This window comes from Schistocerca americana, chromosome 8 (assembly GCF_021461395.2).
Source record: "Schistocerca americana isolate TAMUIC-IGC-003095 chromosome 8, iqSchAmer2.1, whole genome shotgun sequence".
Taxonomy (NCBI): domain Eukaryota; kingdom Metazoa; phylum Arthropoda; class Insecta; order Orthoptera; family Acrididae; genus Schistocerca; species Schistocerca americana.
In genome coordinates, this window is record NC_060126.1 from 372,798,263 (window position 1) to 372,825,564 (window position 27,302).

Consider the following 27,302-nt stretch of genomic DNA (forward strand, 5'->3'; position numbering starts at 1 on the left):
GTCTTTAATGATTACTGATTTTGTTTTTAAATATTGTAGTGGAATAATTGACAAAATTGTTGTTTTTCAGGTCGTAATAGCTTCGGCGGCTGCAGTTATACGGTATCTGGCAACTGGATTAATTATTCTTGAAACATACAACCAGTATATTTTTCCTTCCAGACATTCTAATGTGTTCATTGCAATAATACTATGCTTTATTAATGCCGCAGCGTACATTGTTGATGCTATTCTGTCATGCAAGTGTAGCTAAATGTAATCCACCCTGCGGTAATATGGGACATTACATGTTCACAGAGTATGTATTAAACTATCTGTTGTTCTGTTCAGGAAATTATTAATGAAACATTCTTTATTAAGAAGACCGTATACAGTGTGTGTGTGGTAAAATCTGAGCTACTCCCACAAACAGTAAACTAATAAGCTGTGCTGTAATATAAGAACGTTTATGCCCCAGAAAGGAAACTGGAAACGCTATATGACGACGAATATGTAACGGAATTGCGACAGGCACACATGTTCACTTAATATAAGTGCAATGGAAATGAATTTTTCATAGCTTAATTTGTAGATATTTAACAATAAATAAATAAACCGTCAAGAACAAGTCAAAAGATTATAGACTGCTTTTGCTTTTGGCTTATTGCCCAAAGCAGACAAATGAAGATGTTACCTGTTAATCAGGAAATGTAGATTTCAAAGATTAATGAAACTAATGCATTCTTGAAAAACTAAGTTTAGAACACGGCTTCAAAGCATAATCTCCTACTTATATTCCAGTCTTTACCATCATGTATTCCGCAAAATATCTCACTAGTATATCAGGTCACTATACCCTGCATTCAGAAGTCAGCGATCTCGCAGGACAGCAGTAAACGACTTAAGTTCCCCATATCAATCTTAACTGTCTGGTGCAAATAGTTTGGAATCGTAGAATATAATTAATTTAGTTGGCTGTTTGTGTTATCTCAGGCATTTTGCAGGAAGTGTGCACAATAGGGTGGAGTGGCAACATGTAACTGCGTTGAGCAAAGTCCATAAATGAAATGTTTTGCTTTGCATGAAATAACTTAGAGACAAATGTTATAAATGTGTATGTGTATTGTTCTCCAAAAATGTAAGTGATTTACAAAGCTCGGGTGGGCCCTCAAAGTAGCAAATACAAATAAAAATCTCACAAGGAGTAAAGGGAAACACATGCTCGTAATACACAACTCCCAAAAAGGTAATAAATCTCTTATAAAGCAGGGAAGGATAACAATTTTAAATCACCATTATGACGACTTGAAAAGATAATTTTGAGTCCAATTATTAGCTTCCATTTAATGAAAAGTAAGCAACTAGTGAGCTTCTATGTCACCATGCAATAGGATATTATCACAAGTATGAATGTGGGGTGCTCTCAGGATAACTGCGCAGATATTTAAAATGCATGTCTGAGACAAACTAACTATCCCCACGGCAGGTAGTTGAAGGTATTTCACTCAGTGAAGATAATTATAATAGAAACATGCAAAGCCTTGCAAAGACAATTCACTATAGAAGTAAAAATCTAACGGATAAAAACAATGAAATTGTCAATGAAAAGGTAGCTTTCATCAATCCCTCCTTGCTAATTGGAACAGATTTGTAATGTACTGTGGAGGAGACTACCAGAATGAAATCTGCCCTCTCGATACAGGAAGTCCTTCAAAGGAGAGATCCTCCAACTAAAGAACACTGAATAAAGAGAATGCCTTAAAAGTTTTACATGCATATTTTGTTGCAAGAGGGCACATTCCAAACATTGCAACGGCGATGTGATTACCTTGTATGCTCGTAAACCGCATCGATGCTTATTTTAAGAATTCCTTAGTGATCTGATAAGATTAAAATATGATTAATAGTTTTTCCAGCCGCCATTAAAAACAATGATAATCTTAGGCCAATGCATTTTTGTTGTCTGCCATCACTGTTCAGTGGTTCTTCACAGCAATTGTTGATAGGCAACATGTCTTTTGCATGCCTTTTCTGGCCTGTCCCCTCTCATTTTTGCCATCTTTATCGTAATTTTTATTACGTTTCTATGGTAGAGGGCCGATTAATTTTATTCCAGGTAATGCAATGACTATTGAGAACTCTAATCATCCTTGATGTGGGACCCAGCACGTTTTCTTTGCGTCACTATTATCCTTCATTTGGCTGATCTAGGACCGAGCCAGGATAGCTGCCGGCCCGTCCCTCTGCGCTTGCGACCAAAATTACATTCTGGGCTGTTGTACAGACTGGTAAGCGAATGTGAGGCCGATGGCCTGGCGCAACTGTAATTGCTTTACGACAGTCTAGCGTCTCGGCATAACTTGCCCTACGAGGGCACCAGCAGCTCAATGAACTTTTGGTCTTAAGTGTGTAGTGGTGGGCGGAACTATTTTCCTACGCCAATGTAAATCAAGGAAATCGATTCGGCAGCTCGAAGTGACACTCTGTGACGTCACCAGAGCATCGCCCTGAAATTGGCTGGACAAGACTCCATCGAGTGGGTGTACGTCACTCGCCAGTTTAATGGAATTTTCCACTGCAACTTGAATATTACGACTGGCGCGTGTTCCTGAGGCTACCGTCGACTGGGAACTTTCGGGAGTGATGGGCGTCACGAATGGTCCAGACTGGAAACTGTGAGCACGGTACGTGTTAGGGAGGTCACTCTGGATCTAGCCCTGATATCGTCCGCGTGCAGGATTTCGTGTTTGGTTCCCCTCTCCGTGTCTCCTCCTGGGCACTCTATTGCGAGCTAGCAAGTGTACTGTCTCAGTCACCCGGCCAGAAGTAATACGTGTCAGATTTTCCCTCATGGACAGAGCATATTAGAAGAGTCGATGGTGCAGACATGAGCAACTGCACCACCTGTTTGCTGTTTTCTGACTTCGTACTCCTGAAACCGTTTGTGGTAAAGTATCTTTACTGCTCTCGCATTGCAGGGAGTTTGTAACAGTTTTTTCTTTGAAGCAGTCAGCAGCACGCGTCCTCGGTGTCGCCAGAACCTCACAAATTTTATATTTTTGTTTTCCTAATTAGAGTTCTCACTACTGATAGTCTGAGTGTAACATTTAATGAGTGGACTCAAGTGGCCGATCAGATCACTCTTGTCATTATTTGAGAGTAGGAACCCCGACAAGTAAGTGACCAACTTCTTATTCAATATTCCAATCGTTGTGCTCTTACTATGAGGATTTATTGTAATGTGTAGTATATTTTTCTAAGTTGAATTGCTCACTAAACCACTTCGTTACACTTAACCGGTTTGTCAATCAGTAGTCAATTAACAGCTGCCATTTCATCACATACTGGTCAACAACTATTAAGAAAACTAATTATTTAATAATTTAGTTATCACAAGTATGCAACTCTTTCTGTCACTTTCAGGTTTACTTCACTATTTTTTTCCACGTATATTGATCCTTGCGCTTTAGCTATCATGTTAGTCAGAAAGGGGGTGGGGGGCTTGACTGCGTGATAAAGCCACATGAAGATTCTTTGGAATTAAAGCGTCCATACAGCACTTCTTAACTCTGAGGCCCCTCACATGGTTTAGTAAAATTCCAACAGCGAAAAAATCTGGAAATTTATGTAATCGGACTTCGATATTGACGAAGAACAGATCATTTTCTATTAAGGGAATGTCTAACCGAAGAGCAAAAATGGAGCTCGAATGGTTTGATCATTGAACGATCCGACTCCAATCCTTTGAAGACACCCTCTGAAAAATCATAAAAAACACATGTAATAAAAAAGTGTTGTTCAGATAAGGCATTTCTTCTGGTACTATGGGATTAAACATAGTTAGATAATTAATTTTTAACTTATTATTCTCTAACCAGGCAGCTCATAAAACTTACATCTTACATAAGCCATGATCAGGGAGAGAAAAAAAGTTAAGTAAGTATGGAAGTGACAAGTGAAACTAAAACATATGCTTGATAAAAACAAAATAAAGTGGCATACGGCTAGCCTCTCACACTCTTCTTTCATAATAATATACATTGTGATTTAGAGAGCGAGTGATAAAAGTTTCGTTCTTTTATTTTTAAATACCACACCTGAAAGAGAGTATTCTGTGACGTATTCTAGTTTGGAGTTAAAAGGCAACGCAGTATTGGCCCTTAAATGTTAGAGATTATGATCATCAGAAGCACTCAGTTCAATCATTCAACCACATAAATAGTTTCTGTTTTGCCCTAGGATGTCATATACAATTTAATTGACAGATAGATTTAAATATTTTAGCGCATGATGGTAATATGGAATGAATTAACTGCGTACAGAATACTATTTTAAATTCTGCCCCCTGTTCAGGAAAGTCATGGAAAACCATGTCAAAAACCAGATCGAGGCCTTCCGATCCATATTTTAACAATGTCAGATTTCAACTTTCCAAAGACTTAAATACAATAAGTAGTTATTTAATTAACAATCATAGACGAATATTTTGCATTTTTTGAAATTAAGTTTTGTGACCTTTTACATTTACCTCTACAGCTACATGATTACTCTGCAATTCACAACCAAGTGCCGAGAAGAACGTTCAACGAACGACCTTCAACCTATTTCTCTACCATTCCACTCACAAACAGTGCATGGGAAAAACGAGCACTTAAATCTTTCTGTAAGAGCTCTGAGTTCTCTTTTATTACGTTGATCATTTCTCCCTATGCAGGTGAGCGTCACAAAAATATTTTCACAATCAGGGGAGAAAGTTGGTGGTTGACATTTCATGAAATGATATTGATGCAACGAAAAACGCCTATGTTTTAACAATTGCCACACTAATTCGCGTATCACATCTATGTCACTCTCTCCCCTATTTCATGCTAATACAAAACGAGTTTTCCTGCTTTGACCTTTTTCAATCTGCCCCATCAGTCCCATCTAATGCGGATCACACACCGCACAGCAGCAATCCAGAAGGGAATAGACAAGCTTACTGTTAGCAGTCTCTTTACTAGACTTGTTGCACTCTCTAAGTATTCTGCCAATAAATCACATTCTTTGGTTTGCTTCCAATTTAAGGTATTTTTAATTGTAATCCTTATTTATTTAGTATTTTATATCTAGGATGGATACATGTTCTTTTGCTTAATTTTTCATTGTGTGGCACACACTGTTAAAAGTTTTGTTTTTAAAATTTTTCATTCATATGCTGTATTTAGTATTAAACATGAATTCAAGAATGAATGCAACATTAACACTCTTGTTTATCGAAAAAAGTAGATTCGCAATTTCATTTACAATTTTTGAAAAAGAGAATATTGTAGACATGAATGCACGAAATCTGGTGCATTGAGGTTCGATGGTCTGGCAACGGAACAGGACGTTGGTCATCGATCCCATACCCTCGACGAATTGAAAGGAACCCCGTTATTGAATCTGGTTGAAAAGCCAACGATGGGAAACATCAGGTTGGATTTTCAGATTTTCTCAGGAGGTTGTTAGGCAGCTCGTCAAGATTGGGCAGTATCAGTGTTAGGTAATAACAAAACACTTCTAGGCTTCCCTGAAATGAAGTTCTTGTCAACACAGTCATATCATCATAATGATTAGTTCCTTAAAAAACATTACTATTATATGTATTGGGGACTTGTGTTTTTTTTTTCTTTGGTTAGTAAGCCGGCTTATGAGCTATAACCTATAAAATTATTTAAAATGTTTAACTGTTGTCTCTGTTTTTAAGCTACCGTACCGTTCACTGATCTGTTTCCATTTAATATGGCTCCACTACAGGCGCTGAATTGCACGTCTTTCGGCCATTTTAATCGTGGTATTTCGCAGTTGTCAGTTGAAACAAGTCGATGATTAGATAGACTGCAGTCATCATCGTTGTACACTGTCATAACAGTTGCTGGATTGCAAAGTCTGTGCGGAATACCGTGGTCAGTAAGTGTGCAGAAGACAGCGGGGAACGTATAGGGTTAGGATTAGTGGTGGTGGCTGTGGGCAGGTGCTGCAGGGGAAGTGCCATTCGAAGTTGAAGCCTAAGCTCTCATTTTTTGTAAATATTAATAGTGGTCCCCGCATGCCCACACTTGCATGGTGGTCATTTAAAAAGATCTGTCACCTTTGCTTTGGTTAGTATCTAAAAGGAATTCCGCCGAAAATGCAGCAGTTTATTTTCGCCTGGCTTATTAATCATTTGTAACCTTCAGAGAAACGTCATGAGTGGCGAATGTTGAGTAAAACATACACTTTTCTCTGGCTGCCATGGAAAAATTTGCTTCTTTTGCGAAAACACAGTGGAGTTTGCTCAGTCTCACTTCACTTCACTAACATGCTGTGCAGACGCAGTTATGAGAGAATAGTGAACAGTGGTTTATTAAGTGAGGAACTGAGGAAACGTAAGGTCACTAGCTTATGAAAGCATATCCACAGAACAGACGTGTAATGTTTTCACTTGTTCCAAAACTCATAGCATTTCTCATTTCACCAGCCATCGATGGTCCTTAAAAACAACATTCTATCATCGAAAAAGTGTATAATGAAGTTTTGCATAATAACCATATGGCAAAACACTTTCCTCTTTACATGCTGTCACTTGCCAAAATCTCATTTCGATGTCTCAAACCATTTATGAAATACGAGTAATGATGTGGCTACTTCACTCTCGCAGGGTGGTGGCAGGAAGGGTATCGTGCCACCCCTTCCAATTAACCACGCAAAATCCGACTATAACAACGCTGACCCTGCCAAAATTGATAAAAACAGAACTCAGAGTGACATGGAGGTGCGAGCTGGGACTCAAGGAGAGAAAAATTTGTAAAACTAAAAACTGGAAGTTTATGAAAGTTCAAAAGCTATTAGTTTTGCAGTTCTATGGTCGATTAATATAAACAAAATGTCTACGGATGCGGCTGGTAGAGCCGCATCGAGCAATCAGCCGATTTAGCAGAATCTGTACCACTTTTTAATGAGAGGTCGGAATATGGTTTCTGAATGAGAGAAACTGTGTTTTTGGTAGTAAATAAATTGAAAGAGACGAAAGTATCGTCAGTTTTCTAAAGTTTAAAGAGGTAGATGAGTAGCTAAATATGTATTTTTATTTGATTATTTATGTTTAGTATCAAAAATCTGGGAAAAGCAAAATCACGCTCTAACATTCTGCGTGGTGTCTCTTTGTTCTAAGTCGTGTCTCCCTACCACTTTCGCGCAACGACGCTCTGAGCGTGTTTTTTAGGGAATTGACTAGTTTGAACCAGGGACCTGTTGCTGGTAAGGAGACGCCAGACCACACATGACATGTAAATTTGAGAAGAGTTCAGTGAGACTAGCGATGATATAACCAAATACTTAATGATTTCAGCGTCAGCTCCACTGCACTCCCTGTAAAAGAATCTTAATACTAACTAAATTTAGTGGAAGGGGTTCAAGGCTTTCCTATTTTTAGTTAGCTGGTAAAATAACGTCGAAAAAGCAGTTAAGTTTACCATTGGAAATTTTATTCTACTCACAAAACATTGTTTATAAATTGCTCTATTGATAAAAGGAAATATTTTAATACAGGATGATAAAAACCAACTGCGTTCAACAAAAATGTGAACGAATATTCCCTGAATGGGTTTCCAAGTTCTACAATGGCTCAAAGGATGACCTATGCCATATCACATCTATAATCTAGATTTAAGTTAAGTTTCATAAAAGAGAAAACTATCAAAATGGTCTACAGTGACCCTCAATTATCTTTAATTACTTATCTAACTTGTCGTAAATTACAGTGGCTGATGTGGCTTCTCAATAAGTATACAACAGAAAAATCATCGCGTTTCAGATTTTAACTTCACGTAGCAAATGTGAATACCATGAGATTTAATTGACGATCGACACTAGTATTACGTTAAAAAGAGGATGTAACAGGTGAGATTTCTTCAGTTCTGAGTGAAGCCTTATGCGCTCAAAAATGCGGCATCGCGTGCATTCATTACCTTGTCGGTGTTCGTCAGGGGGCGGCGGGCGGCACAGCTCCACGCACATCGCCGTCTCGGAAGCAACTCTCTCCTAACTTGTCCTTACTACAATTTACCGAAGTTGGTTTAAAAAAAACTATGTGGCTGTGTTTTCATTTGACCAATCAGGGTCTCAATGTTAACCTTAAGCTCCGCCTACAAAAATTCTGTCTATCCAATGAGAAACGTTATACTTTTCGTGGTGGGGCAATGTTTTTAACGTTTGCAACGTAAAAGTGACGCGAAAAAGTCTCACGCTAAAACTTGCAGCTGGTGTGGCCCTTTTAGTGTTATCGTAAGATCTATACTGTTCTTCTGGAGGGCTCTATCTTTTAACATGGGCTGAGGGGTGGTCCTGGCGGTTACTTTTAGTGGTGGGGCAATGTTTTTAACGTTTGCAACGTAACAGAGACGCGAAAAAGTCTTACACTAAAACTTGCAGCTGGTGTGGCTCTTTTAGTGTTATCGTAAGATCTATACTGTTCTTCTGGAGGGCTCTATCTTTTAACATAGGCTCTGGGGTGGCGATGTGGGTGTCCGTCCCTTATCGTAGCGCCTTCTAGCTTAACACGGTTCTGCTCTCAGCTTCTGTTCTCGTTTCTCCCCTCGGAACTGCGTCTGTCTCACGGTGGGAAGGTATGACATGCATTTAGGCATTCTTGTGTTAGTCTGTGGTATTCCATTTGCTCACTCGTTACTCGTATTACTTTGGTTAATTTAATGTCACGATTTATTCGGAGCTATGTGACATTCTGCTGGATTTGGTTATCATGTCAGGGTTTTCATGGAAGGTGTTGGATTTGCCTGACACCTTACAACGCCACAAGAGCATTATTTGTAAAAAAAAAAAAAAATGGTGGCAGATATAAAAAATTGGACTTTAGATGGAAACTTTTCATATTTTCAATGTATCATATGTGTTTTTGTGTTTAGTTTTAAATTATTCGTAATTAGTTTTGTCAAACATTTTTTGAGTTAGACAGTCGTTTTGACGGTGCATAGGGCGGCCATGTTTGATCACAGCAGAGTTAGTTTTGAGCGAAGCTAAGAGCCGGACATACCGCCCATCTGGGAGTAGTAGTGGGTTGGTAGCCACGTTCGGGGACAAGTATGTATGTAGCAATATAGTGATTTAGGACAGCAGACAACAGTGTATTTTGTGAACTGTGAACAGATGTCGACTGCCATGATCGCGACATATGAATTTTTATAGTGAAGTGTTGTAGCATCAGTTATTAACGGCTGCCCTTACGTAAAAGCCCCTCACACTGCATTTTAAGTGTTTAGTCAATATATTGAAGACTTTACTGGAAAAATAGAAATAAATTCCTTGTTCAGATTATAAGTCAACGTGAGTGACTCAATATATTTTTTTTTAATTTTACCGCAATATCTGCCTGCATTGTTTCTTTTTTTTTATTTTATTTCACCTTAAAAATTGAGTTTACGACAGGTGCGAGGTAGCAACCTATGACGAAAAACGTAGCCAAATATTGAGACCAATGATATCTCTGGGCCGCTCAATTAGGCTGAGTGTAACATATATATTCGTGCCATAGCACGTGGAGGCTCGAGCCAAACTATTCAACTACAGTGGTAGTGCCCAGTACCGTCGTAGGGTTACGGGAAAATGTGGGCTTGGTGCGAGGAATGAGAGAAGAGAAAGACTAATTGAGTTCTGTATTAAATGTCAGCTAGCATTAGCCAGTGATATGCTCAAGAATCACAAGAGGAGGAGGTATATTTGGAAAAGGCGAGGAGATACGGGAGAGTTGCGAAATCAGATGCTGGATTTATGGCATATCCCGGATCAGATGTAGACTCAGATCACAATGTGGTAGTGATGAAGAGTAGGCTGAAGTTTAAGGGATTAGTCAGGGAGAATCAATACCCAAAGAAGTGGGATACGTTAAGTATTAAGAACTGAAGAGATACACTTGAAGTTCGCTAAGGCTGTAGATAATGCAATAAGGAATAGCTCGGTAGGCAGTACAGTTAAAGAGGAATGGGCATCACTAAAAAGAGAAATCACATAAGTTGGCAAGAAAAACATGAAGACAACAAAGATAAATGCGAAGAAACCATGGATAACTGAAGAAATACTTCAATTGATCAATGAGATAAGGACATACAAAAATGTTCAGGGAAATTCCGGAGTACAGTAACACAAGTTGATAAGGAATGAAATAAATAAGAACTACAGGGAAGCTAAGACTAAATAGCTGCATGTAAAATACGAAGAAATCGAAAAAGAAATGTGTGCCGGAAGGACTGACTCAGCATACAGGAAAACCAAAACAACCTTCTGTAAAATTAAAAGCAATGGTGGTAACGTTAACAATGCAATGGGGATTCCGCTGTTAAATGCAGAGGAGACAGGGGATAGCTGGAAAGAGTACATTGATGGCCTCTATGACGGGGAACAGTTATCTGATGTGATTGAAAAAGAAACGGGAGTCAATTTAGAAGATACAGGGGGCCAGTATTAAAATCAGAATTTAAAAGAACTTTGAAAACTTAAGATCAAATAAGGCAGAAGGGACAGATAACATTCCGTCAGAATTTCTAAAATGATTGAGGGAAGTGGCAACAAAACGATTATCTACGCTGGTGGGTAGGATGTATGAGTCTGGCGATATGCCATCTGACTTTCGGAAAAATATCATCCACACAGTTCCGAAGACTGCAAGTGGTGACAATTGAGAGAACTATCGCACAATCAGCTTAACAGCTCATACCTCCGATACGCTGACGAGGATAGTATACAGAAGAATGGAAAATAAAACTAGAAATGTGTTAGATGACGATCAGCTTGGGTCTAGGAAAGATGAAGGGAACAGAGAGGCAAATTTGGCTTTGTTGTTGATAATGGAAGCAGGAATATAGAAAAATTTCTCAACCTGGAAAAAGTACTCGACAGTGTCTAAATTATTAGGAAAATACGGGTAAGCTATAGGGAGAGACTGGTAGTATGTAACATATACATGAGCCAAGGGGGAATAACAAGAGTGGAAGATCAAGAACGAAGTGCTTGAATTAAAAATGTTGTAAGATGGAGATGTTTTCTTTCGCCCCTACTGTTCAGTCTATACATGGAGGAAGCGATGATGGATATAAAAGAAAGGTTCAGGAGTAGAACTAAAATTGAAGGTTAAGTTATATCAGTGATACGATTCGCTGATTACATTGCTATCTATCTTCAGTGAATGTGAAGAGGAACTACAGAATGGGTTGAATGAAATGAACCGTCTAATGGGTTTGGAATATGTACTGAAAGGAAACCGAAGAAAGGCGAAAGTAATGAGAAGCAGCAGAAATGAGAACTACGAGAAACATAGCATCAGGATTGATGGTCACCAAGTAGATGAAGTTAAGGACCTCCGCTACCTAGGCAGCAAAATAGCCAATAACGGACGGAGCAAGGAGGACATCAAATGCAGGCTAGCTCTGGCGAAACCGCGTTTCTGGCCAAGAGAAGTCTACTAGTATCAAACGTAGGCCTTAATCCGAGAAAGAAATTTCTGAGAATGTACTTTGGAGCTCAGACTTGTATTGTAGTGAAACATGGACTGTGGGATAACCGGAACACAAGAGAATTGAAGCATTTGAGATGTAATGCTACAGACGAATGTTGGAAATTAAATGGAATGATAAGGTAAGGAACGAATACGAGTAGGTTTTGTGCAGAATCGGAGAGAAAATGAATATGTGGAAAACACTAACAAGAAGAAGGGACAAGATGAAACGACGTATGTTAAAACATGAAGGAATAACTTCCACTATACTAGAGGGAGCTGTAGAGGTTAAAAACTGTAGAGGATACAGAGACGGGAATATATCCACCAAATAATTGAGAGCATGGGTTGCAAATGCTACTCTGAGATGAAGAGGTTGGCACAGGAGAGGAATTTGTGGCGGGCCACATCAAACCAGTCAGAAGACTAATAATGGGTGATAACTATATTTATAGTAATTAGTACTGGAAAACCCGGATAACAGACAAAATGAAAAAGAGTGACTTTTGTATTATTAATTCTAGAAAAATAACCTACGTCACCCACGTATGTCCTGTGGTTCTCTTACTAGGGTTAATTCATAATAGACATTTTCATATATATGTACAGTTTTCCTAGATCTACGAAAATAATGCAACCCAAGTCATGAAATATCTAACAAAAGTCATCTAAGACAGGCAATATAGTTAGTTTTGTTTAAAATATTTGGTAATTGTCATTAAACATTAACCCTTTTTCCTCTTCGTTACAGCATCAAGAATTCCCTTTCATTGTGATAAACTCATGGTTTTTCGAATAATTTGAAAGCTGTGATGTTTAAAGCTTTCCCGGCGTACTAGTTGTTCCATAATAACACGGGAGAACTGCCGGATATCAGTAACTTCCTGCCACGATATTTCGGCGTAGAGTCTTCTGGCCATCTTCAGGTGAGTGCCACTGTAGTAGTACTGGTGACTACGCGCTGAGCTCCGCTATTTAAACCCTTCTGAGGTGACATTGCGCATGCGCTGCTCAGCGTCGCGTTCATAACGGCTCCGTGCGCTGCGCCTCGCGCCCTCCACTGTGAAAGCCTGGCGTATCGGTGTCAGGTCGATTTTCATCTTTATGCAGATAACTACGTCGACTACGAAGTTTCTCTATAACAGGATTCCAAGCAGAGTTCAGCTGATAACCGCTATTCCAACGTTTGCCAAAATTGTGCATTTCATAAATACTACTGCTGCAAACAACATCAAACGTAAAGCAAGCATGGCTTTGGTGAGAGAAAGCATTCGTTTTACTCAGCGTGAATTGGATTCTGTATCAAAGGATATGTTCCACATACATTTAGAACTGGCAGCAAGACTATCTTCTCTGTCGTAGGACTGGGTGGATGGTGTGACATGGGCTAAAGCAAACTGGAGCCATGATAAAGCTGTGACGAGGCAAACTGCCACGATTGATAGACTTTCTAAACAGATGCAGCAGGAAGTTCCAACTCGACGATCTGTGGTTAATTTGACAGAGAAAACTTTAGATGATGCGACTGTGTCTGTGCTAGCAAAAGGACTGAATTTTGCTCCCACTCCTGTTTCACCGCCACTAGTGGATTTCATCAGTGCCATCGAAGAAGCTGTACGCCGTCTTGATACAGATGAAGCGGAGGAAGTTCGTGGAGAGTCTTGCCGTGTATTGACCAGGGGTGCACCAATGAAGAATAACATCTCGCCCATGGAGAGGATAGCCCTCCGTAACTTACGAGCAGATGTGGATACAGTAGTCTTAAAATCTGACAAAGGAAACGCTACTGTCCTCATACCAAGGGATGACTATATTAATAAGATCAGTGTTTTATTATGTGATTCAACGTATCGCAAAATCAATAAGGATCCCACGAGCCGAGTAGTGCGAAAAACTGCAGAACATTTATCAAATAGTCCTCTACCGAAGGAGGTCATCAAGAGACTGAAACCAAACAGTTCAGTTCCACCTAGGCTATATGGACTGCCTAAGATCCACAAGGAAAATGTGCCATTACGTCCAATTGTGAGTAACATTGGAGCAGCCACCTACGACCTAGCAAAATTCTTGGCATCTTTGCTGAAACCAATGATAGGCAAGTGTGCACATCACATAAAGAATTCTGGTGATTTTATCAGTCGACTTCAGTCACTACAACTGCAAAGCAGTGATTTATTGGTCAGTTTTGATGTGGTTTCACTGTTCACAAAGGTGCCTCTGGTGGACTCACTACACCTCATTGGCAATATGTTTGGTGCAGACATTACAGCGTTATTTGAGCACACTCTTTCCTCTGCGTATTTTATATTTAACAACGAATTTTACCAAGAATCTGATGGTGTCGCCATGGGGAGTCCTTTGTCTCCCCTGGTGGCCAATCTTTTTATGGAGGATTTTGAGGAGAGAGCACTCGACTCTGCCACTTTTAAACAGACAGTATTTTGGCGGTACGTTGACGACACTTCTATAGTGTGGCCTCATGGTCTGGACCGTCTCCAAGAATTTTTACGTCACATGAACTCCATACATGAAAACATAAAGTTTATCATGGAGATAGAGAGAGATGGTTGTCTGCCATTTTTAGACGTCTTGGTGCGACGAAAGAGTGACGGCACACTTGGTCACTCGGTGTACAGAAAGCCCACTCATACAGACCTATATCTACAAGCTACTAGTTGCCACCATCCAGCACAAACAATGTGCGTTCTCAAAACCTTGGTCCACCGTGCCCATACTATCTCTGACGCCGACAGTCTTCAAGCGGAACTGGAACACCTGCAAAAAGTATTTTTGAAGAATGGCTTTTCACTTAGGCAAGTGAACAGAGTGATGAAAACCTACAAACGACGGAACAAGGAAGAGGAAGAGGCCTTCAGGTCGACTGTTTATCTACCATATATTGCGAATATTTCTTCACAGATAGGCAGAATATTGAGAAAGTATCAAGTGAGAGTCATCTTTCGCCCTCCTTCCAAAATTTCATGACTGGTGGGATCCGTTAAAGACGACCTGGGCCTGCGTAAGCCAAGTGTTTACAAAATTCCGTGTGAATGCGGCAAATTATATATAGGGCAAACAACACGAACTGTGCAGGAACGCATTGTGGAACACCAACGGCATACTCGCCTTCTCCAATCCACCAAGTCCGCAATCGCCGAACATTGTATTTCCACAGAGCATTCCATGAATTACGACACAAAAATTTTGGCCCATACATCAAACTTTTGGAGCTCGATTATCAATGAATCTGTGGAAATAACATTGTCTGACAACGAGACTCTCATCAATCGAGATAGCAGTTATCAGCTGAACTCTGCTTGGAATCCTGTTATAGAGAAACTTCGTAGTCGACGTAGATATCTGCATAAAGATGAAAATCGACCTGACACCGATACGCCAGGCTTTCACAGTGGAGGGCGCGAGGCGCAGCGCACGGAGCCGTTATGAACGCGCATGCTGAGCAGCGCATGCGCAATGTCACCTCAGAAGGCTTTAAATAGCGGAGCTAAGCGCGTACTCGTCAGTACTACTACTATGGTACTCACCTGAAGATGGCCAGAAGACTCTGCGCCGAAATATCGTGGCAGGAAGTTACTGATATCCGGCAGTTCTCCCGTGTTTTTATGGAACAATTTGAAAGCTGTTTCCGGGCTTGAAATGCTTTGCTTAAGACGGTCCTGCATCGTTTTCTGCATCTACGTTTTCTTCTGTTCACCTCGCATTTCCTGCTGTTCATTAACCTGCAGTGTGTTTTCAACTGCTTCGTCATCCGACATGGTTTGTAAACCTTGATCACCACTGTCACAAGACAGATACTCTTTGTATCATCGGTATCACATTCGTGTCATAGCTGCTTGTTTGTCGTCGGCTCATTTACTATGTTACTTCCAAATTAGAATCATTGGTATAGGGTATCGAATTGTCGTGCTCCCATTTTCGCACTCCTTTCCAAGCTTTGTTCAAGGCCTATCTTTCAATCAAATCCCAGGCATCTATAAACAAGTAACAACACTACTTTGAATTTTGTTTGCTTGGAAAATAACAAAACAACTTCTACGTTACCTTCATCAACAGATGATCTACGTAAAAGTGGTTTTCTATTAGTGTTTCAATAAACGTTGATCCACTGGCTGCAATAAGGATGTCACATTAGGGAGCAAAAATTTTGCTGCAAACATTCCATTTTCTCCCTTTAACAGTTCGCCTGAAGAATGGTTTGGCGCATTATCTATTAAATGTAGGTAGTTTCATCACTTATAATTGCATTTGAAATTTTTTTAGTGCAGAGATAAATGAATCAATTAGTCAATGAGTACTTTAGTATTCATCCATGCATGTTTTATAAATTAAGGAAACCCTTTTTATTTTTCGATGGGGAGAAAGGGCATTTTATGAGTTCCGGTAGCGTTTGTGCAAATTAATATTGTTACTCGTTCTTCACAAGTTCTGTATCCAGGACTTAACTCTCCTGCCGAGAAGCTAAGATTTTAGCGGTAACGATTACCAGTTTAATCCAATTTCGTCACCATTGTATGCAAAGTCGAAGTCATAGTCATTTTCGTCAGATTCTGAATCTACCTTTAAAAGAATATCCCGTATATACGTCAGGTGACATTATATCATTTTCTATTTCCAAATCGCGAATTCCACGATAAGATTTAAATCTGTGCAACCACCCGTTACTAGCCACAAACGATTCATCCCCACCTATTTTTTCGTTTTACTGTAATGGATTTTCACAGAACAAAGCTTCTTCCGAAACTTCATTTCTCGGCTCCTTCATCATTTTTCGGTGTCTAGTCCCGTATTCACTATCAAGTCTGCAGGAGTACTTCTAAATTGATCCGATATTCTCTTTCGCGTCGCTTGTTATACAGGTACCTATACCATACTTATCGGTTTACTTACGACCACTTTCTCCTTTTTCTAACGCGTAAGTTATGTTTATTTAACTCAAACAATAATGAAAGTTGCGGGCCATAGAGGGCGGGGGGAGCGAGCGGGTACGGAAGTACCATGTCTGCGCACGCAGATCTACAGTGCCACAACTGCCGACTGTTTAAATTGTGGAGTCATAGGCGTTGAAGAGTGCGGATGGTATAATGTGCAGCACAAACCACAGCCTTTGTATTACGATTCATCCATCATTCGCAGGTGATCCCATTTACATTAAGACATTTACATCGCCATTTATCTGTCAAACTACGGATTTTTTCTTCATGATGTTTGTCCCTGCGTCAATAATATTTTGTTCAAAGTTAACCCCATTCTGACATGTGGTTGACCTACAGCGTTTTGAAACTGGACCTTTAATTGTGGACACTCTTGTATATACACAGCACATAGGAATGTAGATATTGTGTTTCTGTTCTCGTCCGATAGTACCATCGATTAACAGTTTGCCCTTCTGGCACGAATTCATGATGAACTAACCCCTAAAAGTCAAATAGAACTGTCAGTACGGCTTTGGCATTTGAGCTGACCTCAAGAGCTTTTTTTGGTCTTGGATAACCTTTCACGACCTATTGTGAAGATTCAATCTTGGTCTCAACATCATAAACGTAGACCACATCTCACCAACAGCTATGATTCTCTTAAGGAACATTTCGTTCTCATTTGCGCGACCCAAAAGTTGTTCACAGATTGTGACAGCAGGTCTTCCCAGTTTTGACTCATGAGCCGTGGGTCGAACTTGGCGGCAACACGATGCATTCAGAGATGCTGCGCCAGGATTTCATGACATGATCCAACTGGAATGTTACATTATTCTACAATCTCGCGGAAAATCAGCCTTCGATTGGCACGCATAATTTCGCTGACAATGCTGACATGAGCACCGTCGGTGGACACGAAGGATGTCCTGAATTAGGGTCACCTTTAACTCTCGTCCAATCATTTTTAAACCGCGTGAAGCATTCGTAACACCGAGTACGACTTAAGTACTGATCACGGTAGGCTTCCTGCATCATTTGATGTGTCTCTGTAAAGGTTTTCTTGAGTTTCACGCAAAATTTAATGCAGACGCGTTACTCCTCTATCTCTACCATATCAAAATTCGCAAACTGTTCGCCACAACTCAGTACTGCACTACACAATAATTAACAGGCATACATCAATGAAATTTCAGGCAGTCACACATTAAACAAAGGCGTGTACAGGGGTGCCAACCGCATCTCGCTGCAACACACCACTGGCGCGAAATTACGAATGTTCCGGAATTTTTTGAACAGACCCCGAAAATATTTAAACACAGGAGAAAGTGAAACGTTAGTGAAAGGTAAAATAAAAAATTAGATACAATATCTATTTGTCCCTGAATGTATGATACTATAAGGCTTTTTTTTATCAGATTCTGAATACGATAGGGGTTAACTTCCCTGTTGCAACAGTTTTTAAAAATAGCTTGTTTAATTACCTCCCTCTTTGCCCACACAATAGCATATGGTGCGTGGCGGTTGTCTTGTGGAGCGCTACTTCCATATGATATCGATAAACTTTTATTATTCCCGGTCTGCTGGAAAAAAAGTTTGTACATATTTTAACAATAAATCAGCTAGTATGGCTCTCTGTTTTATCATTCAGACATTCAGATACAATAGCGCCAGAAATTCATTTCTATACCGGTAGCGCCAGACGGTGTAGCAGAGATGTTCTAGGCGCTACGGTCTGGAACCGCGCGACCGCTACGGACGCAGGTTCGAATCCTGCCTCGGGCATGGATGTGTGTGATGTCCTTAGGTTGGTTAGGTTTAAGTAGTTCTGAGTTGTGGGGGACTGATGACCTCAGAAGTTAAGTCCCATAGTGCTCAGAGCCATATACCGATAGGGTGAGAACTTTCGCTGTCTCAGTTATCATCTTAAAATTATTACGGTTGTAGGAATTCCACCAACTATCACACTAACAGCTGCTCGAACAATTTCTTCACCCTTTCCTTTATACAGTTAAAAGTTAAAGCAAAGGTCATGCCTCGTGTCAATCCCATCATCATAGCGCAACATGTGAACTCATTGGATTAGGTTGGTGCCGCCACCCAACGCCGTGGCTGACATTTTGGAGCTTCTTGTGGTCGTGCTTAGTTTTATGTACTGCCACCTCCACAATATGTACCGCAATTCTGTTGTTTATTGCTGCCAATTTGGAGGCGGTCTGTGGCGCGGGATTCGTTTGTTGCCTGGATTTGAGGTATTTACGAGGAAGGATCGGAAAATAATACACAGTCATATTTTTCTCCCCTCGTATCGCAGCTGGAATGTTGAAATTTCACGATCCAGGCGGCCGCTAACAGCTGCAACCCCGCAGATTGCCAGAGCCATTGAGGCAGCAATTTTGAACGACCGGTGTGTGCGACCGCGAACCTTACACCAGCATTTCAGCATGTCCTATGCTGCATTGTACAATATTGTTCATGACACGTTGAAATTTTGTGAAATTAATGTTCGCCAGGTGACTAAGAACCTGACAGACAACCACAAGGACCAACGAAAGATCACAATCTTGAATCACTTAACGCATTACGCCGCAGAAGGACGCGACTTTCTGTAAGGAATAATGACTGGTGATGAGTCGTGGGCGTACCACTATACGCCTAAAACCAAGCAGGCCTCTATGGAGTAGAAACATGCTGGTTCTCCAGTACGAAAAGCTTCCAAGTGACTCAGTACGCTGGGAAAGTACTTGTGACAGTTTTCCGGGATATGCATAGTGTATTATTAGTGGACTTTGCCGAACACGGGTCCACTGTGAATGCTGCAGCCTACAGTAAAACTTGGCTAAGCCGCGTCGTGCCCTTCGTTAAAAAACATCATAGAATTAATGTTGATGGGTCAAACTTTTTCATGACTATGCTCGCCCCATATTGCTGCTCCTGTTTGTGAGAAAATCGCCAGATTTGGGTGGGAGGTTCTCCAGCATCCATCATACAGTCCGGACTTGCACAGCTGGACTATCATCCTTTTGGTCCCATGAGGAAATACCTGGCCAGATACTGCTTTGCGACAGATGTGAAAGTGAAGTCAGCAGTCCCCATATGGCTACACTCCAACCAAACGGATCTCTACGAACAGGGCATATTGAAACTGGCACCACAGTGGCAGACATGTGTTGACAACGTTAGTGACTATGTACAAAAGTAGGGATTTTTTTTTGTTTTGTTACCTTTTATACTTTTTGGTAATAAAATTATTGCGCGTTTATGATCTTCCCTCGTATATTGACAGACAGTTCATAAACTTCAGGTGCCTTTGATTCCCAAATTAATTTGCCATTGATTTCGCTTATGACCATTCATATTATATCCTGAGCTAAACCTGTTGTTACTTCTCTGACGCTCATTGAAATGTGACCAATTCTGAACATTTTGTGGACTGTTTTGATTCGCATATCCACTCTGCGGCGCTGCACCGTTGCCACGACAGTCACTGTTCAGGCCGTGGTTGTTCACATAATCACTGGATTGCGCAGGATGAACTCTACCGTTGCCACTACTTCTCTTAAAAGTTTCCTGTATTGGGTTCATAGAGTATCATATTGACAGAAAGTGTTCTAGCTTGGGTCCTGGGACATACACTAACTTCGCATGAATGTTGAGCAATAATTGTGCTTTCAGTATTGGTAGGTCGCCCTATACGATATCAGTTCATACCAATATCGCATATTGCTTATGTACCGTTCTGCAGCCCTTGTTGCCCAGAGTCCAGCTCCACCCTAACAATGGAATCGATACTTCAGCCATTGGGGCAGTACCAGCTGTGGGGTGTAACTGGGGTTTCGGTTTGGTTTCTATGGGACTGAGACCCCTATCTTCCATTGTCAGATTAGCCATATTGCTATCCCCAAAAGGAAATTCTTCCTCACTATTGTTTGCTGATTCCATTTTCGTTGGTTTCTCACATTTAACCATATCAAATATCTATTATTAATTTAAGATTTTACTGCACTTCTTGCTGTTTTCTTTTTACCAAGAACATGGACTGAGGTGGAAATTTAAAAAGAATGAATCTGTAAGATGTAGTGTGTCCATTTTAAGGGTCATGACATACAGATACAAGCGAATCACCAATGATATCCTTACCTGTGATTATTGCGACGCAAGTTTTCGTCATTTACACTACTCACCAATTTTTTTTTATTTTCAGGTAATTTATTGCGCTTTTGCTTGACTTCTTCAGTAAATGTTTCTTTCTTTCTTTCATTCTTTCTCTTTTTTTTACTATTCTCATTCCATTCAAAGATGCCGATGTCTATTGATGTACAAGCAGCAAGCAGATAGGTTCTATCTCTATTTAGGGAATGATTAACAAAAGAGCACAAATGGTCATTGAGCAGTCTGGCTCCAACCCTTTGAAGACGCCCTCAGAAATCATAAAATAGCAAAGTAACCCATAAAAATGTTTTTAGCTGAAGTATTTCGTCTGATTGTATGTATTTAAACACATTTATACAAGTAATTTTTAAGTTATCATTTCATAAGCTTGCAGACTTAAAACTTACCCGTTGCATCTACAACTGTCAGATGGAGAAGGGTAAGTAAATGTGGAAGTGACAAGTGAAATTAAAATATAATCTTGATAGAAAAGTGAAGTAGCCTATGCCTAGTCTCTTACGCTCATCTTCCTTAGTAATATACATTGGTATTTAGGCACCGAGTGGTTAAAGTTTTTCACTCGTGGAAACAAGAAAAATCGCAAGGCGAAAGGTTGGGCGAATATGGAACGTGTGGAATGGCAATAACAGAAAGTATGGCCCGATACTTGGTGACAGTTACACAGTATGGGGCCTTGCATTGTCATGCAATAAGAACCAGTCCTGAGAATGCCACAGATCAGAGCGCCGACGTCAAACTGCTTGCCAGAAACGTCGCAAGATTTCGATGTAACGAGTCTGGTTCTCTGTTTGACCTGGAGGAACATACTCATGGTGAACTAACCCCTTACTATCAAAGAATGCAATTAACATTGTCTTCATTCTCGAAATTGTCGTTTGACTTTCTTCGAGACTCCTGATTCAGGACTCCTCCATTACCATTTTGACACTTTGTCTGAGGGTCATACTGGTAGCACTAACTTTCATGCCCAGCAATAATCTTTGACAGAAATGTGGACCGAGCGAGGTGGCGCAGTGGTTAGACACTGGACTCGCATTCGGGAGGACGACGGTTCAATCCCGCGTCCGGCCATCCTGATTTAGGTTTTCCGTGATTTCCCTAAATCGCTCCAGGCAAATGCCGGGATGGTTCCTTTCAAAGGGCACGGCCGACTTCCTTCCCTCTCCTTCCCTAATCCGATGAGACCGATGACCTCGCTGTCTGGTCTCCTTCCCCGGAACAACCAACCAACCAGAAATGTGGGGTCACGTCTATCTCCATCTAGTAGTTCAGCAGTAATTCTTCGTCTTTCCTCTTTCTGTTCGTCTGTTAAGTCTGTGAGGGACGAGTTTTCAATAAAGTTTCCGTTTCCATACATGTTCGCGTAAAATCTACTGACACACGTTACGATCTAAATTTAGTTCTTCTGGTATCGCACACATAGTTACATGACAGTCTTCTTGCAATAACTGCCTTACACGTTCGGTATGTGCTGTAGACGGGCCATCAGCTCTGGGATCGTCTTGCGCTGAGTCTCTGTTTTCACGAAACCTTTAGTGCTACTCGAAAACAAAACTTCTTGAAAGTGTCTCGCCTGCGTATGCTTGCTTAATCATTGTCCACGTTTCACTGGGGGTTTTCTCGAATTTAACGCAAAAAATAATTTTCACTCTTTGATCACAATCAGTATCCATGGCGTCACTGTAACTAAGCACAGCCCTGCCAACTAGTTAGTTTACGCGGAGGCACGGCCAAGGTCACTTCAAAGATGTACCAGCTAACATAAAAACAACATTTGCTCTTTTTTACTGTTGCAAACAAAGAAATAAAAAAACCCTGTCCTGAAACTTTTCTGACAAAAGGTGTATAATAAGAAGTATCCCAGAGAGCGAATGCAGACATCCTAAGTTTCAGTGACACGTTTATATTATACAACACTGCAAATGCCATGTTGGATGACATGATGGCATGTGTCATGTGTCGTGTATCACATTACTTTACTTGACACAATGCAGTGTAATACATGACATGGGTGCTAATAATAATAGCACATATATGTCAAGATGTTTTGATTTAAATGTCTTTGAAGCTTTCACATAAATCAAAAAAATAGTTTCTTTCTTTTACATTCCTACCTCTGCCCAGGATACATTTGCCGTTTTTTGTGATATGATAGGAGTTTTTTTTCATTCTGGTCTATATCATGGCAAAACCTTTATTTAGGTATCAAACAAAATTATGCTTTACATTTCATTTCTCTGTACTGATTGTGTTTAAGATTGATTTAGATAATGATGCAAAATTACAAGAAAACATGAAATAAGTCTTAGTGTAAAGAAAATAGAAGACTACAATGTGAGTCAACTAATACTGAAAGCAGCCAATTATTTTCTTAGCCATCAAATCATACATGTTGTAAACAAAATATAGTTTATTTCATAAAAACAGAAATTGACTAAAAATCAGTCATGATTATAACTAAAATTGATTACAAAATACATGCACACACAGACTACATACAAATATTTAGATAGATCTTAATATTAAATTTAAATTACACTGTAATAAGTGGTGTGTGTGTGTGTGTGTGTGTGTGTGTGTGTGTGTGTGTGTGTGTGTGTGTGGGTGTGTGTGTATGTGTGTGTGTGTGTGTGTGTGTGTGTGTGTGTTATGAGTATTATAGATAATATTTAGCTACATTCAATGATTCAGTGAGGATAAGCCCTTCGATACAATGATTTAATGAAAAAGTGTTTCATTTTTAATGTATGAAAGGAATTAGCACCTAATAAAAATTCAAGTATTACACAACACATAAAACTGATTATAGACTAACGCATAATTCGTCTAAGAATAATGAGAAAAATAATATTGTACCTATGCATTTTTAACAGAAAACTCTTGCTGTAAAACACATGCTATCAGTTTTTTCATGTAACTTTCACTGTTAAGCCTGGTAGACATGTGGTGGTGAAGTTGCAGTTCCATGCCTTTTTTATTATGTTTTGCAACCGTTACAATACAAAAGTCATGAATGTCATGTTTCCCATAAAAATGAAGAACATTTGAGAATGTTATACTATTTGTTGCATCTGTACTTTTTCTGAGTCAGTTTCTTCTTGCCTGCCATTGAGACAGCATAGAAAATAGCTCAAGATTTTCAAGGCTTTCCATGTCTCTGGGATGTGAGATCTGAAGCCCACAGCAACAGAAGCAAATTGAGGCCTACTATGAAGCATTTGGCCAAAAAGTATGAAATGTCACGACACAACACGGAAAAAAGTTCATAATTTAAAATGGAAACTCAGAGCAAAACACAAGAAGCTATGCCAATAAAATATGTGTGGTTCTTCTCTGAAAATGTCAGAGTGGTTTGGTCATCAAAAATTGTTACCAATAGGCATGAAATCCAGGGGAAGTCAACATACAGACAGAGATGAAGTTGATGGAGATAGACAGGCTCTCAATGAAGCATGTACACTTCATTTTATATCGCAATTTATACAGTACAGTGAAGAGATTTTTACTTTTACTACAATCAGTAATCTTAACAGTGCATGTATCTGTACATGTTTAAGTAAACCTCGAACTCTGATTGGAAATGATACCTGTACATATTCAGTAAATTAATATTTCCTAATTTGCGTATATCACGTGTTATAATAACAATTCTGTAACATAACTGTTGTTGTTTATCTGATCTTTGCTAATTGATTTTATTTGCAAATTATTTCTTGTAACATTTACCAATGACTGAATGTGGAACTACTCCAAATCTGTGGATGGGAGATTTTGTACAGCATCTTGTGCAGTACCGTATCTTGGGACTGTCAGTCTAAAATATCGCACAACAGCGTCAGAGCGTTTTAGTCCTTCAAAGTTTGTGCTAAGGTAGTGCACGCAAAGTGAGGTTTCATTAATTTCTCCCTAAATAATTCAAATTCACAAGGTGAATGGCAAGTTAAAGTAACATGTTTTATATGAGTTTTCAATAAAATTAATGCAAAAAGTATGATTAAAATAATATCTCAAGTTGGGACTGAACTAGCAAAAAGCCTTCGAAGATGTCAAACAAAATACTCGTATGTTGGAAAATCGAATTGCACAGCCGCAGTAGAAAAATAAAAGATTGATCCTCCAAATACTATTTAACACAGTTGCTTGATGTAAAAAATTATCAACCCACCCTCCATTGTTTATTATATCTTTAAATGCTGCTCTCAGGTCTGTGTAGTGAAATTAATGGTTTGTACAGCACATGAATGAAAATTCCTTCTTCACGAGGAGTTGGTAGTTTAAATCCCATTCCCCTCAGAATTTCACCACTTTCACTGGAACAGCTAAAAAAGTGTGAAAGTCTGTGGTATATTTTCCACAAAAATTTTTATCTGAGAAATTTTTTTATAGGTACAGAAGTGGACTAGCTTCATCTGATGTGTATAGTAGTGGATAAAGACAGCATAATGATATGCTTGTTTCACAATAGAATGGACACCATTATTTATCCCTGCCATTGCACTACAGCCGTCGTATGTTTGCGATACTAATTTGTTTTCATCAATATTCCAAGTGATTAGCACTACCTGTAAAACAATGGCTATGCCTTGTGCACTCCGGTCTTTGGATACGACATAAAACCCTACCAATCTTTCTCGTATTTCTCCGCATTCGTTATTTGCAAAACGAAAAATTACACTCATTTGCCTACTAGTTGAGACAGGGGTTGTTACGTCGGTTTATTCTGATGCAAACGGACTATTTTTAACTTTACTTGAAATTTTTCTTTAACTATATCCGTAGTTCAAGTTATTAATTCATAATGTGTATTCTGTGTACCAGAGAAAGTGCCTTTAAATACTCCATCGGATGCTAAATGATATCTTATGTATGGTTTTTCTTCTGCCGAGAAATCCAAAAGTTCTTAATAATTTCCTTTATTTACTGAAAACTCAAATTAGTTATTACCTCGAAGAGCTAACTCTTACAGTGCTAAAAAGCAGATAGTCGAAATACGCCTCTTCATTATACATTTGTTTTGATCAGCCTTCTCGTTCTGTTTCAAAGCTTCCAGGACTGTTTCTTCTGAAAGAATGGTCAATTCTTACTGTTCCTAACTGATTGTATTGAACAGTGCATGGGGGCTTAATTTAAAATATTAATACACTCCTGGAAATGGAAAAAAGAACACATTGACACCGGTGTGTCAGACCCACCATACTTGCTCCGGACACTGCGAGAGGGCTGTACAAGCAATGATCACACGCACGGCACAGCGGACACACCAGGAACCGCGGTGTTGGCCGTCGAATGGCGCTAGCTGCGCAGCATTTGTACACCGCCGCCGTCAGTGTCAGCCAGTTTGCCGTGGCATACGGAGCTCCATCGCAGTCTTTAACACTGGTAGCATGCCGCGACAGCGTGGACGTGAACCGTATGTGCAGTTGACGGACTTTGAGCGAGGGGGTATAGTGGGCATGCTGGAGGCCGGGTGGACGTACCGCCAAATTGCTCAACACGTGGGGCGTGAGGTCTCCACAGTACATCGATGCTGTCGCCAGTGGTCGGCGGAAGGTGCACGTGCCCGTCGACCTGGGACCGGACCGCAGCGACGCACGGATGCACGCCAAGACTCTAGGATCCTACGCAGTGCCGTAGGGGACCGCACCGCCACTTCCCAGCAAATTAGGGACACTGTTGCTCCTGGGGTATCGGCGAGGACCATTCGCAACCGTCTCCATGAAGCTGGGCTACGGTCCCGCACACCATTAGGCCGTCTTAAGCTCACGCCCCAACATCGAGCAGCCCGCCTCCAGTGGTGTCGCGACAGGCGTGAATGGAGGGACGAATGGAGACGTGTCGTCTTCAGCGATGAGAGTCGCTTCTGCCTTGGTGCCAATGATGGTCGTATGCGTGTTTGGCGCCGTGCAGGTGAGCGCCACAATCAGGACTGCATACGACCGAGGCACACAGGGCCAACACCCGGCATCATGGTGTGGGGAGCGATCTCCTACACTGGCCGTACACCACTGGTGATCGTCGAGGGGACACTGAATAGTGCACGGTACATCCAAACCGTCATCGAACCCATCGTTCTACCATTCCTAGACCGGCAAGGGAACTTGCTGTTCCAACAGGACAATGCACGTCCGCATGTATCCCGTGCCACCCAACGTGCTCTAGAAGGTGTAAGTCAACTACCCTGGCCAGCAAGATCTCCGGATCTGTCCCCCATTGAGCATGTTTGGGACTGGATGAAGCGTCGTCTCACGCGGTCTGCACGTCCAGCACGAACGCTGGTCCAACTGAGGCGCCAGGTGGAAATGGCATGGCAAGCTGTTCCACAGGACTACATCCAGCATCTCTACGATCGTCTCCATGGGAGAATAGCAGCCTGCATTGCTGCGAAAGGTGGATATACACTGTACTAGTGCCGACATTGTGCATGCTCTGTTGCCTGTGTCTATGTGCCTGTGGTTCTGTCAGTGTGATCATGTGATGTATCTGACCCCAGGAATGTGTCAATAAAGTTTCCCCTTCCTGGGACAATGAATTCACGGTGTTCTTATTTCAATTTCCAGGAGTGTAGATAAATGCAATAATTTTAGTAGCTGTGTGACCGGTTACGAAGTCTCGTAACCGGTTGGCTCTGACTATTATTAGCACGTAATCTGACTGCATAAAATAAATATAAAGAATGACAAGGAATTTCCATTAACACAATTGATTAATTAAGT